The sequence below is a fragment of the Cetorhinus maximus genome, chromosome 13 (genome assembly GCF_964194155.1).
Source record: "Cetorhinus maximus chromosome 13, sCetMax3.hap1.1, whole genome shotgun sequence".
NCBI lineage: Eukaryota > Metazoa > Chordata > Chondrichthyes > Lamniformes > Cetorhinidae > Cetorhinus > Cetorhinus maximus.
This window is the reverse complement of record NC_135891.1, coordinates 30,935,275-30,950,299: the sequence shown is the minus strand read 5'-3', so window position 1 is coordinate 30,950,299 and position 15,025 is coordinate 30,935,275. Positions and strand designations below refer to the sequence as shown.

The following is a 15,025-nucleotide window of genomic DNA, read 5'->3' as shown; positions in this document are numbered from 1 at the left end:
AGCAGGCATTGTTTTTAAACCAGAATTTAGTTTAAGCTGTCTGTTTACACCGCTCTACTCTAAGTTTCACAATGCTCTTTGGTCAAGTAAAGCACATTCAAGAGCTCTGCCCACTGGCATTCAAATGCAGCTACATTATTAATGTCAATGAAGTGGCAAAAAGGCAGTTTGTTATTTTAAAAAGATTAAAATTAAATTAAGAAATTGGACAGCCTGAGAATTTTTAAAAGTTTCTTTAATGGTAGAAAGTCACTTCTGAACTGTTGCAGCCCACCCAGTGAAGATACACCCACAGTACCATGAGATACAGAATTAAGATTTTGAACATAGTTCCAAGTCAGGATGCTGCGCAGCTGGGAGAGGAATTGAGGTGATAGTGTTCCCTTGTCTTCCTAGGGAGCTGTTGCTTGTATGGCGTGAAGTGCTCTGTCTAGATAACACCAATTAAATCAGTATTCCTACAGTGTGCATTATGTTGATGGAGTACTTGGTTTGGGTGGTCTGAGGTTAATACAATTGAATTCATCAACATTCTATTTTTAAACAAAATAAATGGCTGGGCAGAAAGTAATTGCCATAGATTATAGCTTAAATGCTGATTTCCAACAACAGAAATAGTTTCAGGCATTATAGCATTTCATGCCATTATTATTTTAGACAGTTCCGTGTTATTTGGAAAAACAAGCAATGGAATTATTCCTGCTACAGAATCACAGAACATTACAAAATCATTCAGCCCAACAAACCTATGCCAGGGTTAGCACTTAACTGAAGCTAACAATTCCAATCTCATATCCCAGCCCTCCCTGGCTTTCTTTTAAATTCATTTCCTCTAACAGCAACTTGCATTTACATAGTGTCTTTACCACAGCAAAACATTCAAGGTATCTCACTTTAGTGCATTAACAAACTGACACCAAGCAACCAAAGGAGATATTAGGACAGATGACTAACATTTAGTCAAAGACAGAGGTGCTTGGAGATGCTCCTTAAAACCCAATGGGGGGTGGGGGAGGAAAGAGCGAGGGCAAGAGCTAGAAAATGCGTGAAGGCCAAGGATAAAATCTGGGATATTCAAGAGAGCAGAACTGGAGCAATGTACACATCTCAGAGGGTTGTAGGGTTAGAGCAAATTACACAGATAAGGAGGGGTGAGGCCATAGAGGTTTGAAAACAAAGATTAGAGCTTTAAGGTTAAGCAAGAGCTATTTTAGGTCAGTGAACACAGTGACAGGTGAACAGGACTTCCTGCACTTCGTGACATGGGCAACAAAGTTTAATACCTTTTAAAATGAAGTTGCAGAGCTACTTGTGCCATGTTCCAATAATTCTGGGAATGATGCGAACTTACGAAAAAGTTTACAAGAATGATGGCTGGGATGAGGGACTTCAGTTGTGGAGATTGATTGGAAAAGCTGTGGTTATTCGCCTTAGAGAAGATTGAGGGGAGTGTTCAAAATCATGAGGTGTCTAGACAGAGTAGATAGAGAAACTGTTCCCTTTGGCACAACGGTTGAGAACCAGAGGACACTAATATAAGGTGATCAGCAAAAGAACCAAAGATGACTTGAAGAACTTTTTTTAAACGCAGTAAGTGGTTAGGGTCTGGAATGCAGAGCCTGAGGGTGTGATGGAGGCAGGTTCAATCATGGCTTTCAAGAGGGAATTAGCTAAGCACCTGAAGAGGAAAGAATTGCTGGGCTTTGGGGAAAGAACCAGCGGAGTGGGAATAGCAGAGTTGCTCTTGCAAAGGACTGGCATGGACAAAATGGGCCTAATAGCCTCATCCTGTGCTGTAACCATTTTATGATTCTATGAAATATTTTTCTAAATTTCCTCATACAGAAAGACAACAGTACATATTCTTTCTCTGCACATGAAGATGTTTCTTTTCCTTTAATGTATAGTATTTAATGGTGCTTTGCACTAATGTGATAGTCCCAGTTTTAGCAACACGCCGTTAGCTAAATAATTCAGTGCCACAGTTCACCTTAAAATTTAGTTTCTCCAAATCTTCAGGTGATAGCTGCAACATGCACTATTTTTTGGACTCGTGCTCAGAACACCTCACAGGTCTACATCACAGATTTCCAAAAGTTGACCTGTACTGACCTCCCTCCTGCCATCAAGGAATGTCCGAAAAACAATGGAGCTGTGAATAAATGGTTTTGAAGCATCTTGACACACTGTTGCTAATCTGATGCTGTCAATGTTGAGCCTACCCCCCAGTATAAATGGATGAATTAAATTGCACAAGAAGCTAAATTACATTACACAGTAACAGAAAAAGAACATTTAAGCTAAAGAAACAAAACATCTTTGACCAATGCAAAACTTGTTACTAACATAAAAGCTCCAACCTGGAATTAAGTAATTATTACCTTCAGTATCTACACAACTTATGGCCTGAACGTTTCAATATATTTCAACCATATGGATATGAACTACATTGGATAACTAAACAGATTATTTGCCTGTTCAAACAGCAAAAATGGTTGTTGATACTGTTTGTATTTTTCGTAATGGAAGACAGAATGCACCAAAGTCTTTGTTCATGTATATAATTTCAAAGCAAGTCATCTATAATGTCATGGCATTGAGCTTGGCAACAAAATGCAATCACAGCTACAACCGAAAGAGAATTAAATTGTCCAGTTGGGCAAGCATCACCAAAAAGTCACTCATCTGGTGGCCTGGGCAATTGGACTTGTTTATCCAAACCCCGCTTGCAATCAACATAATTCTATTTTTACTTCCACATTACAGACACAATAAAGTTATACACATTACTTTCTTACTGGGACAGAAAACAAAAAAGGGATCAATCAGGGGAGTGGGAGAAAAATGAAATGTAACACACAAGCTTAAAATCACTGCACCAATCTACACCTATTCTAGGACTTTACCTCAGTGTCCTCAGGTTACACAATGATACCGCAATGTTTTAACTGAACACTTCTACAAAGTCTCATAGAAGCCATCACAAACAGCACAATTGCTATTCAGTAAAACGAGAAATTACTAAGTAGCAATGCAATGAAGATGTTTAGTAACTCAACATTTATCTCAAAATAGCTATTTGTTTCTTAAATATCAATATTGTGATACTGACATAAAAATCAATGCACTTGAATTTAATTATGAAAAGTATAATCTAAGTGTTAGTGAATGACAGACCTAGTCCCTGTGCTATGAAAAAGTTGATTAATAAAAACAGATGACAAAGATTACAGCAAATGGAGTGCAACTTTGTTAATCATGGTATTATCATGGCATATTGCAGAAGAATGTTGGGTTATTCTCTAATTTGTAATTCTACTTTTCAACAACTTTGAAATGTCACTATTTTCTTAGATTATATCAATTGTTGGGATGTTATACCATGTTAAAGGTGCTATATAAATATAAATTCTTGTTTAAATTACATTTCTTTCATAAACATGGAAGTGGCATTTTACACCAATGCAATTTAGAAATCTACATTCTTCAGTAAATTTCCAATTTTTATCCATTATAAAAGCATTACGCAGATATTGTTACTTTAGTATTGCAGCCGTTAGTAAGCAGAGCAATCATTACGATCATTTAATAGTGCACAAATGGCAAACTTACCAATGGGAAACAATTTTATTAGAATCAGGTTCTATAGCCTGAAATTTAATGATTTTTTAAATTCCATAACAATGCTACAAAAGATGCCTGGTAGAATGTTAAACGGCTATACTACAACTTCAAGCTGGGCCCTTAAAACGGCTATATCTCATGTAAATCAAACTAGATCAGTTTATTAACATCAAAGAAAAACTAGCTTTTATTGTGTAGTTAGAGCATAAACAACTAGTCCCTTCTCTTACAAGTTGCATCCTGCATAGAGATCTATAGATCATGCAATATGAAAGGCTAAACAAATTCTCTAATCATAGTTTGGCATTAGTGAAGAACAGCCTCATCAGAATATTCACAATATACATCAACTATTGCGTAAGTTTTCTTGCAAAATGTGCCTTCTAACCACGTTTTTCAAAATCACAAACTATATAGAGGGGGGGTTTCCTGCTGAAATGTACTTGCTCCTCTCCTTCACACAGAATAGAACTGTAATACTGCTTGAAAAAGCATCAGTTAAGAACACAAAATAAATCTTATGCAAGTCACCATATTTAGATTCTATGAACTTCAGCCCCAAATTAATAATGTAAAAGTTATAACAGCTACACTAGCCCATCTGCCCTATCTACTTCCTTAAACTTTCACTCCCTCCACTATCGATGTACAGTGTGTGCTATCTACAAGATGCACTGCAGCAACTCACCAAAGCTCCTTCGACAGCACCTTCCAAACCCACAACCTCTACCACCTAGTAGAAGGACAGCAGATGCATGGGAACACCACCACCACCTGCAAGTTCCCCTCCAAGCCACACACCATCCTGACTTGGATCTCCATCGCCATTCCTTCACTGTTGCTGGGTCAAAATCCTGAAATTCCCTTACCAACAGCACTGTGGGTGTACCTACAACACATGGACTACAGCTGTTCAAGATGATGACTCACCACCACCAACTTCTGAAGGGCAATTAGGGATGGGCAATAAGTGCTGGCCTAGCCAGTGACACCCACATCCCGTGAAAGAATAATTTTTTTTTTTTTTAAATTAGAACCCCTCCAGAGACAATGGGCTGGAATCTACTTAGTACAATTTACAAAGAGATTTACAACGGTTTCTACATTTAGCTTGCCGACAGAAACTTGTGCTAAAATTTCAAAGAGTCTCCTCAGCGTACACCGGAAGGGAAATACAGCATAAAAGCACAACAATTAAGGCACGAGATAAGCACTGGTTATCTTTCCTTAAGTCCCTCTTACATGATGTTATAAAAATCAAGTTTTAAAATCACTTATGCACATTAAGCACAACACATTGTAAAACAAAGGTAATCATTGAAATTTGCCTATTCTTGATGTGACAGATTCTGATATCATTAAAGCAACAAAGGCATGGAACATACAGTACAGGTCTTCGTAAGAAGAAGAAAAAAAAAAAGCACTATAAAATACAAGGTGATTTTGGATCCTCCTGCACCTAAAATTTTGGGTGTAAACTCATGCCAGTTTAGAATTTCTTAAAAGCAATACTTTGATCTGGGCCATATTAATGAGCCAAGTGAAGCTTTTACTGATGTAAATTGGGAGCAGTGCAAATGATCAAAGAAATTTACATATGAGATTTTAGCGCAATGTCAGTTACACACAAATTTCCTTTGAAAAACCCTACACTGCAAGGTTATTACACCACCGTTACGCTAAAATTGGAGAGCAGCTCCTGGCCAAGATTTGTGGGTCGCTAAGAAACAGAACATCATGACATTGATCCTATTATGTCCCTCCGCTTGGGTGAGGCACTTAATGATTTCAGATCATAATCACATACCTGAAAATTTATAAGTAGTTTAATCTGTGTTGCAACTCTCCACCTCGCAATGTAATTGCTAGAATGGAAAATTACACATACATGCATAAAGAAAATACCAGGTCAGCAAATTAAATTTTTTGAAAAATTAAATGGAAACTTAGGTAACTTGGCAGATATGACCGAAGCTTCAGTTTGTGTCAATACAGCACTGCTGGGTGTGCCTCATGGTTTAAGCAGCAATCTACCTATAATCCTTAGATGTGTTACCTTATAACGGACTCTGCATCATATGTTTATGTCTATATGTTGTAATATGTTAACCTTGCTTGCAGGAACAATTTTAGTTTAGTTCATCCCTTTCAGTTTAAATAAAAATAACCATTCAATCTTAAAAAGACAAGTTCTAACATCAATGTTAATTATTAAATTGACATTGAAAATGCACAAAGAATTCAGTGGGAGGTTCAATTGAGCAACACCATTATTTACCATTTAAAAGTTTTGCTTCTAAACATCAGGTCAAATACCATGAGAACGACCATATAGCAGTGGCTTCACGGGCACAGCTACAAAATGCAACTGTTCATGTTATTCACAGATATTTTAAGTTACATCAATGGTACCGTCACCAATTTCAGAGGTACACTTTCCTAAATCTAGCATCTCATATGGATACCAATTGGAAGCTACTTTCTACAACACACATATGGGTAAAGTACATGCCATGTTCATTAAAACTTCCAGATATAAATATCGTAAATGAACAGGACCTCTCAAACCAACTAAAAGCCAATTGATCTGAAGAAAAAAGTGTGTATGAAAATAATTGTTAAAAAAAGTTTAGTTTAAAAAGCTCAATACGGAAGGATGGAGGGAAGGAAAAGAAAGCAAGTCATTTTTGGGATGTGGGTATCCCCGGCCAGACTGGCATTTATTGCCCATTCTTTGCTTGAGAGCTTGGTGGTGGGCTTTTTTTTTTGAACTACCACTTTTCATGATGCTCAGATAATACAGCTAATTCCACGATTTCGTCCTGTAACAATGAAGGACCAGCAACATGTATCTAACACACTGATATGCGACTTAAGAGGGAAACTTGGAGGTGAGGGGTTCCCAAGCACCTGCTGCCCTTGTTCCTCTAGGTGGCTGAGGTTACAAGTTTCAGCAGTGCTACTGAAGGAGCCTCGGCTAGTTTGTGCAACGTACCCTATACGTAGTATATGCTGCAGCCGCAACACGATGGTGGAGGAGTGGGTGGATATTTAAACTAGCCAATGAAATGCTGTTCAAGGAGCCTACTTTGTCTTGGACAGTGTTGAGTGTCTCAATTGTGACTGCAGCTGAATCTATCAGGAGGATTGTACTCCATCTCGATCCTGACTAGCATCTTGCAGGTGGCATAAGGGCTGTGGGGTGTTAGATGGCTACCTAGCCTCTGAAGTGTTCTAGTACCGATTGTACTTCTGATTAATGGTGAAACCCTCAAGAAGTTGATGATGGGGTACTCTATAAATGGTAAAGATATTCAAGAGAGGTAGTTAAGCTCAATCTTGTTGGTGATGGTCACTGCCTGCCTGCCTCTTTTGGGGTATAAATGTTACTTGCCATTTATCAGCCAAAGGCTGAATGTTTAGAGAATGGGTCTTGCTGCATGCAGTGACGGATTATGCTTTATTATCTGAGGAATTGCAAATGGAATGGAACACTGCAATCAAACAACTCAATTCTAGCTTTGTGATAGAGGGAACAGAGGATTCATAAAGCAGCTGAAGATAGTTGGGCTCAACAGGGTCTTCAGCACTTGTAAACATACAACATCTTGTTTTGTCTTATGATCACAGTTCTTTTACAAACTGATTTCTTTAATTAAATATTGCATCTCTTTGATGGACCACATGAGCTCAAAAATGTGCAATTTACTATTTTTGGAATATTTAAATTACTTCAAACAAACTTCAGAGTTCCACATATACTGGATACAACAGGATTTTCAGATTTAACACTTCAGTCCTTGAGACAAACAATGACAGTTGAATACTATTCTCATGCCGCAGCCATGTTACAGGATTATTTTTCAAAAGTTTACAACTCCATTATTCAAACTAATAATAGTAGATGCTAACTTACTCCACCATTTTAGGAAAATGCTCTAAAAATAATTGTTTATTACTGTAAAGTTTGTTTTTCTACTGTTGTGGCTTGAATTTTAGAAGTTTAACATAGTTCACATCCCATAATAAACAGGAAGCAGGCACTCAAACACTAATCAAAATGTAATAGCATCCTGTCCACTGTTCTATTAACAGAATTAAAATATTGGGCTGAAAAATGTGAGTATGTATGACGCAATTCTGATTTTAAATAAAATTAAAACATTTCTAGTAAAATGTGAATGTGAGAATAACATTTTAATTAATTATTCTAACTAGACCACCTTTTCAACAGAAAGCATGATAGATGAATATTTAACTGTTTCACATCAGATTATTCTAAAATTGCTGACACAGTTGATCAGATTACTACAGAGAAAAAATACCACTAGTACAAAAGATTAAGTGAGGCAAGGAATTGATCAGGCTCCATTTTTGGTACCTCGGCTTATATTGAGTCTTAACATATTTTAGGAGATTGATGTTCATCCTTTTAAGAGCTGTACACTACTGAACTAGCTTTAAATATTTACCACTCGTTTTCAACTTGAACTTCTATTTCTTTGCTACACTTTTTTTACATTAAAGAAATTAAGATTTGCATTGATGTTATGCCCCTGTTTTTAAATGGGAGGGTGACTATACGTTTAGTTTCAAAATATGGGAGATGAAAATTGGACAGTTCAAAGACACAGAAATCAGTGCAAATAGTAATAGCCAAGTATAATGTACCTCTATTTAGAAATCTAAGACTTTTTCTAGTTACCTAATAGGAACTGTCACTTATTTCAAGTAGTTTTCAGTGACGTTCAAGCAAGGATGGGAAATAGAATGACACAATGTCCAGCACAGAAACAGGCAATTCAGCCCAATTCATATCCATGCTTCACATAAGTCTTCCCCACCTTTCTTCATCCAACCCTATCTGCATAATCTTCTATTCGCCAGTGTTCACCCAGCTTTCCCTTTAATGCATCTTTGTTATTTGCCTCAACTATTTCTTGTTCTACATTCTAACCAAGCTGTAGATAAAGAAGTTTCTCTTGAATTCCTTCATAGATTTCTTAGTGATTATCTTATATTTATGGAGGAGACCAAAACTAGGAGCCATAAGTAGAAAAGATTCACCCTTCCATATTTTAAAGAACTAGATTAAATCATGCCTCAAGCTTCGTTTTCCTCATAGGATAATCTGAGTTTTGGGATCATTCTTGTAAACCTCTTTCACATTTTCTCAAATGTCTCTATATTCTTGTTTTAATTTGAAGAACCAGAACTATGCACAGTACTCCAAGTGCAGACCAACCAAGGTTCTGTACAAGTCTAACACAATTTCCCTGTTTTGTCATTTATTATCCCTCCAGAAATGAACTTGTTCTTTGTTTGCTGATTTAAAAAAAAAAAATCGCCTGTGTCGGTACTTTTAATGATTTGTGTACCTTTACCTTTAGATCCTCTACCTCACTTAAGAGTCTTATAGAACCATAGAAAAGTTATGGCACAGAAAGAGGCCATTCAGCACATAGTGTCTGCACCGGCTGAAAAAACTAGCTGCCCATTCTAATCCCACCTTCTGGCATCTGGTCTGTAGCCTTGCAGGTTACAGCATTTCAAGTGCAGATCCAGGTACCTTTTAAATGAGTTGGAGGGTTTCTGCCTCAACCAATCCAAGCAGCAAATTCCAGACACATTTACCAATAAGTCTGTGCCCTCTTTATTGTTCCTACCAAAATGTACTTGGGTAAGCATTACATGAGATTTGTTTTTGTTAGAGGGCTATACTTAACAGTAGCTTTTGATTCAGAATTAAACTGTTTTAGAACAGCAAACTTATTCTGCCTTATTATTCAACAGCTGAATGTTTTAAAATTTATATAATTATATGCTAAACAACCAAAAATTTATAGCAAAAATTGATATGATGTAGATTAAGGAAATTCAATGTTTAGTTAACAACATTCCATTAACTTATCCCAGCTTTTGGCAAAATTAACATGAAAAACTTCAAAACATTAAAAACTAATTCAAGGAACATATTGTATCTAATAATGAGTAAAATTGAGCTAAGCATAAGTACTTTAGACATCAACTCAAATTTATTAAACCCCTCCAAATGGCCTGAATTTAATTGCAACCTATTTCTTAAAATACTTCAGAGAATTAAATACAAATTTAAAGAACTTAATCCAAACAAATTAAAAATAGTACAAACAAGGCTTACTGCAGACAGTAGTTCCCCCAGTGGCACAGCAAAGCATTCAGTGAGAAGTTGAGATGTATGAACTGGGAAGGTCCCAGTTTGGTACTTAATCTAGGTTGAATTAGTTGATCGTAGACAAAGTGGTAACAGAGAATTTGGTGACAGGGGGGCACCATAATTGACCTCAGTGTCCCTGGTGATCGTGGTGGGGTCGGTGATGGTGGCGGGTGGGGGAAATCAGACAAAGCTCCCAATTCTGATCACTATCAAATAACACCTGCTGGAAGTGCATACCTGAGGATGTTGGATGAGGAGGATTGAGGCAGGCTGTGATTCCACAGCCTGAAGTAGCCTGCCAAAACGTATTCAAAGCTCAGACATAAATTCTGGCTGCTTGAATGAAGAGCTTAAAGAACTGTACCTTAGTGAATACAGGGAAGAGGAGAAAACAGCAGCAGGCAGTGACCTCAGGAACTTTTTTTTGGACAGGATTGGTGACTTCCTAATTTAATTAAAAGGATGCAGCTTATTTGCAAGATAGAAACAGGGAGGTTATTACTGAGATTTTTGATTAGGTGTCCTCTAAACATTAACTGAAATTTAATAGTGGGTGATCTGAAAGGGCATTTTTGAATCGTCAATTGTGCATACATCCAGTGATTGATGCAACCCATTGATAGAACAGCATACACTTGCACAGTAAGTCACTTCAGTAGACAGAAGCTTCTATTGCAAGCACATCCAGCACAGAAATCAGCAACATACAATTAGTCACAAGCAAAACAAAAATCAAACCTTTTTGCTTATGTTCTGATGTATTAAGATTAATATTGGCATGAGTGCAAATGGCAGCATGTTGCAAAGGAAACCAGATGTATATGAATTTTTTTTTAACATTTCTTCAGCCAAACATGAACTGTTTCATCCACTAGTGATCCGTCTTTGACATTAAACTGGTATATTAAAAATTCTTTGCAGAAAATGATACATGAAAATGCTCCCAACATGGAATCCAGTGACTTGATCCCATAAGTTTGATTACTTTGCCCCACAAACACACAGCTGATCAGATAAGCTTCTTTAAAATGAGTGAGACACTGTGTATGGTGGCACAAAGAAAGATGCAATATTTGTTACAAGACTGACAATATGTACCATATGCCCATATGCAATTTAATCTGTGACATCAATATTAATAGTATATCCTTCCAGTAATAAAATTGTCATACACAGTTCCTCAAAGATGCTTTGGACTGGGAAATTGTTTTGCTTAGAAAAGCATTAATTGTATCAAATAATTTAGCAGGTTTCAAGTAATATTCGTATGACTGGAAATGGTAGTGAATTTAAAGTTTTTCTGTGTTATACATGAAATATTTGACTAAATTTGTGCACAAATAAAAAGTCAAAAATGTACATAAAAGCATACCACTTAATTGCTTATCTTACACCCTGAAACTACACAAACTCAAGTATATAAGCTTTAAGAAGATCAATCCTACTAAAGCCACTATTGTAACAGATCAAGAAAGATGTTTACAAGGCCCATAAAACAACAAGAGCAATGTTTTGCTCCTTAGGTTAAATCTGCATCTTTATAAAGTACAATGGTGTATAGATGAGATAATTTGTCAAACTATTTATCAGTTTACCTGCCAAAGAATGAAAAAAATAATAGTTATGGCCTTCCCACTAACTATAGTTGTGTTTGCCAGAATATGCTGTGCTCAGAGATCTAATGATAAAAATGGGTAGAGTGTCTTGCAGTCAGCATCATGGTGAAGCAGTCTGGGAAGAGTGTCCTGCAGTCAGTTCTTGTTGAAAATAACAAGAGTGACATCACAAGACAGCGCAAGAGAGATCAGAACCAGCGTGAGTGCGGGGAAGCTTCAAAAAGTGACATCAGCACAAAGGCAAGAGCTGATTGGTGAGTAGTGGGTAAGTGTTTTTCTCAAGTTTAAAATAGATTAAGCTAAGGAATGGTAAGAGTTCTAGTTTTTATTTAAAGTACATAAATAATTTAAATTATTTTGTTACTTAAAGGGTTTTTTTTTCCAACTAGAGGGATGGCAGGGCAGCTCAGTCCCGTGTTATGTATCACCTGCAACATGTGGGAAGTCCAAGACGTTCCTTGCGCTCTGACCGACCACGTGCGCAGGAAGTGCCACCAGCTGCAGCTACTTGAGCTCTGAGTTTCGGAGCTTGAGCGGCAGCTGGAGGCACTGAGGTGCATCCGCGAGGCTGAGAGCTTCGTGGATAGCGCGTTTTTAGACGTGGTCACCACACAGCGTATGGAAGTGCAGACAGAGAGGGAATGGGTGACCATATCAGAAGAAAGGTGTCAGGCAGGTAATCAGGAAATCCCCAGGGTGCATCTCGCTCGAGAACCGTTTTTCTGTGTTGGGAAATGGTGAGAGTGACGGTTGCTCCGGGGAGTGCAGCCACACTCATGGCACTGAGTGGCTCAGCTGCACAGGGCGTGGCGGGGGGGATGGGCAATAGTGCTCAGACACTTGATAGCAAGGGGAACAGACAGGCGTTTCTGTGGCTGTAGACGTGACTCCAGGATGGTACGCTGCCTCCCTGGTGACAGGGTCAAGGATGTCACTGAATGGCTGCAGGGCATTCTAAACAGGGAGGGCAAACAGACAGATCATGGTACATATTGGTGCCAACGACATAAGTAGAAAGAGGGATGAGGTCCTGCAAGCAGAATTTAGGGAGCTACGAAGCAGATTAAAAAGCAGGACCTCAAAGGTAGTAATCTCTGGATTACTTCCAGTGCCACGTGCTAGTGAGTATAGAGATAGGAGGTTAGTCCAGATGAATGTATGGCTGGACAGATGGTGTAGGAGGGAGGGCTTTAGGTTTCTGGGACATTGGGACCACTTCTGGGGGCGGTGGGACCTGTACAAGCCAGACAGGTTGCACCTAAACCGGAATGGGAGCAACATCCTTGCGGGGAGGTTTGCTAGTGCTGTTGCGGAGGGTTTAAACTAACTTGGCCGGGGTGGGGGGGGATCCTGAGAGGAGGTTCAGCAGTGGGAGATGCACAGCCAAAATTAGAAGAGAAGAGCAAGTGAGTCTGGAAGGCATAGAAATTATAGGCCAGTTAAGGCACAAGGGAGTTTGGCAAGGTTGGATGGTATTTATTTTAATGCAAGGAGTCTGGCGAATAAGGCAGATGAGTTGAGGCACAAATTAACACATGGAAGTATGATGCCATTGCTGTCAGAGAGACATGGTTGAGAGAGGGGCAGGATTGGCAGCTCAATATTCCAGGATATAGGGTCTTCAGGCGAGACAGGGAAAGATGTAAAAGAGGAGGGGGGTATCGCAATATTGATCAAGGAATCAATTACAGCAGTAAGGAGGGATGACATCTTAGAAGGCTCCTCAAGTGTGGCCATATGGGTAGAATTTAAAAACAAAAAAAGGGCAATCACATTGCTGGGAGTGTACCAAAGGCCTCCTAACAGTCAGAGAGAATTAGAAGAGCAGATATGTAGGCAAATTTCAGAGATGTGTAAAAATAATAGGGTAGTAATAGTGAGGGATTTCAACTTCCCCAACATTAACTGGATTAGTCATAGTGTGATAGGTTTAGAGGGAGTGAAATTCTTAAAATGCATCCAGGAGAGCTTTTTAAGCCAGTATGTGGAAGGTCCTACAAGAGAGGGGGCGGACCTGGACTTAATTTTAGGGAATGAAGCCAGGCAAGTGGTAGAGGTATCAGAGGGGGAGCTTTTTGCAGATAGTGATCATAACTCCGTAAGATTCAAGGTTGTTATGGAAAAAGACAAGGGTGGGCCGGAAATCAGAGTTCCAAATTGGGGGAAGGCGGATTTTAATAAGATCAGATATGATTTGGCCAGAGTGGACTGGGAGCAGCTACTTTTAGGTAAATCTGCATCAGAGCAGAGATTCATTCAAGAAGGAAATAGAGAGAGTACAGAGCCAACATATTCCAGTAAAGATAAAGGGTGGGTCCAACAAATCCAAGGAACCCTGGATGTCGAGGGATATACAGGATTGGATAAAGAGAAAAAGGGAGGCTTATGGCAGATACCGGTGGCTCAAAACAGCAGAAGCCCTTGAGGAGTATAGAATGTGTAGGGGGGAACTTAAAGGAAATTAGGAGAACAAAAAGGGAACATGAAAAAACATTCGACTTTCCTTTATTTTACCTGCCAAAGTTATTTCGCAAGTACATTAAGAGTAAGAGGATAACTAGGGAAAGAGTAGAGCCCATTAAGGACCATAGGGGTAATTTGTGTGTGGAGCCGGAGGACGTAGGTAGGGCTCTAAATGAATACTTTGTGTCGGTGTTCACAAGTGAGAGGGACGACATGGGTATGGAAATCAGGCAGAAGGGCTGTGATATAATTAAAGAAATTAGCATAGATAGGGAGGAGGTTCTGAGTGGTCTGGCAGGCTTAAAAGTAGATAAATCTCCAGGCCCGGATGAAATGTATCCCAGGCTGTTCAGTGAGGCAAGGGAGGAAATAGCAGGGGTGCTGGCAATAGTTTTCTCTGGCCACAGGAGAGGTGCCAGAGGACTGGAGGACAGCCAATGTGGTACCGTTATTCAAGAAGGGAGGAAAGGATAAACCAGGGAACTACAGGCCAGTCAGTCTAACCTCAGTGGGGAAACTATTGGAAGCAATTGAGGGACAGAATTAATCTACATTTGGAGAGGCAGGGATTACTCAAGGACAGTCAGCATGGTTTTATTAAGGGGAGGTCATGTATGACCAATTTGGTTGAATTTTTTGAAGAAGTGACCAGGTGTGTAGATGAGGGCATTGCATTTGACATAGTCAACTTGGACTTCAGCAAGGCTTTTGATAAGATCCCGTATGGGAGACTGATAGCGAAGCAAGAGCCCACGGGATCCAAGGCAATTTGGCAAATTGGATCCAGAATTGACTGAGTGACAGGAAGCAGAAGGTGATGGTCGAGGTGTGTTTTTGTGACTGGATGCCTGTGTCCAGGGTAGCTCCACAGGGATCGGTGTTGGGTCCCTTGCTGTTTGTGGTATATATAAACGATTTAGGCTTGAATTTAGGAGGGTTGATCAGTAAGTTCGCAGATGACACGAAACTTGGTGGGATGGTAAATAGTGAGGAGGATAGCCTTAGATTACAGGAGGATATAGACAGGCTGGTCAGATGGGCTGATCAGTGGCAAATGGAATCTAATCCGGATAAGTGTGAGGTGATGCACTTCGGCAGGACAAACAAGGCACGGGAACACACGATG

General features: G+C 39.1%; 1 protein-coding gene across 3 annotated transcripts in view; it reads right to left on the bottom strand.

The window, feature by feature from the left end:
• Window positions 1–15,025, bottom strand: part of LOC144688521 (YTH domain-containing family protein 1-like) — a 32,528-nt gene that overhangs the window by 15,511 nt on the left and 1,992 nt on the right. The gene's annotated exons all lie outside the window — the stretch shown is intronic.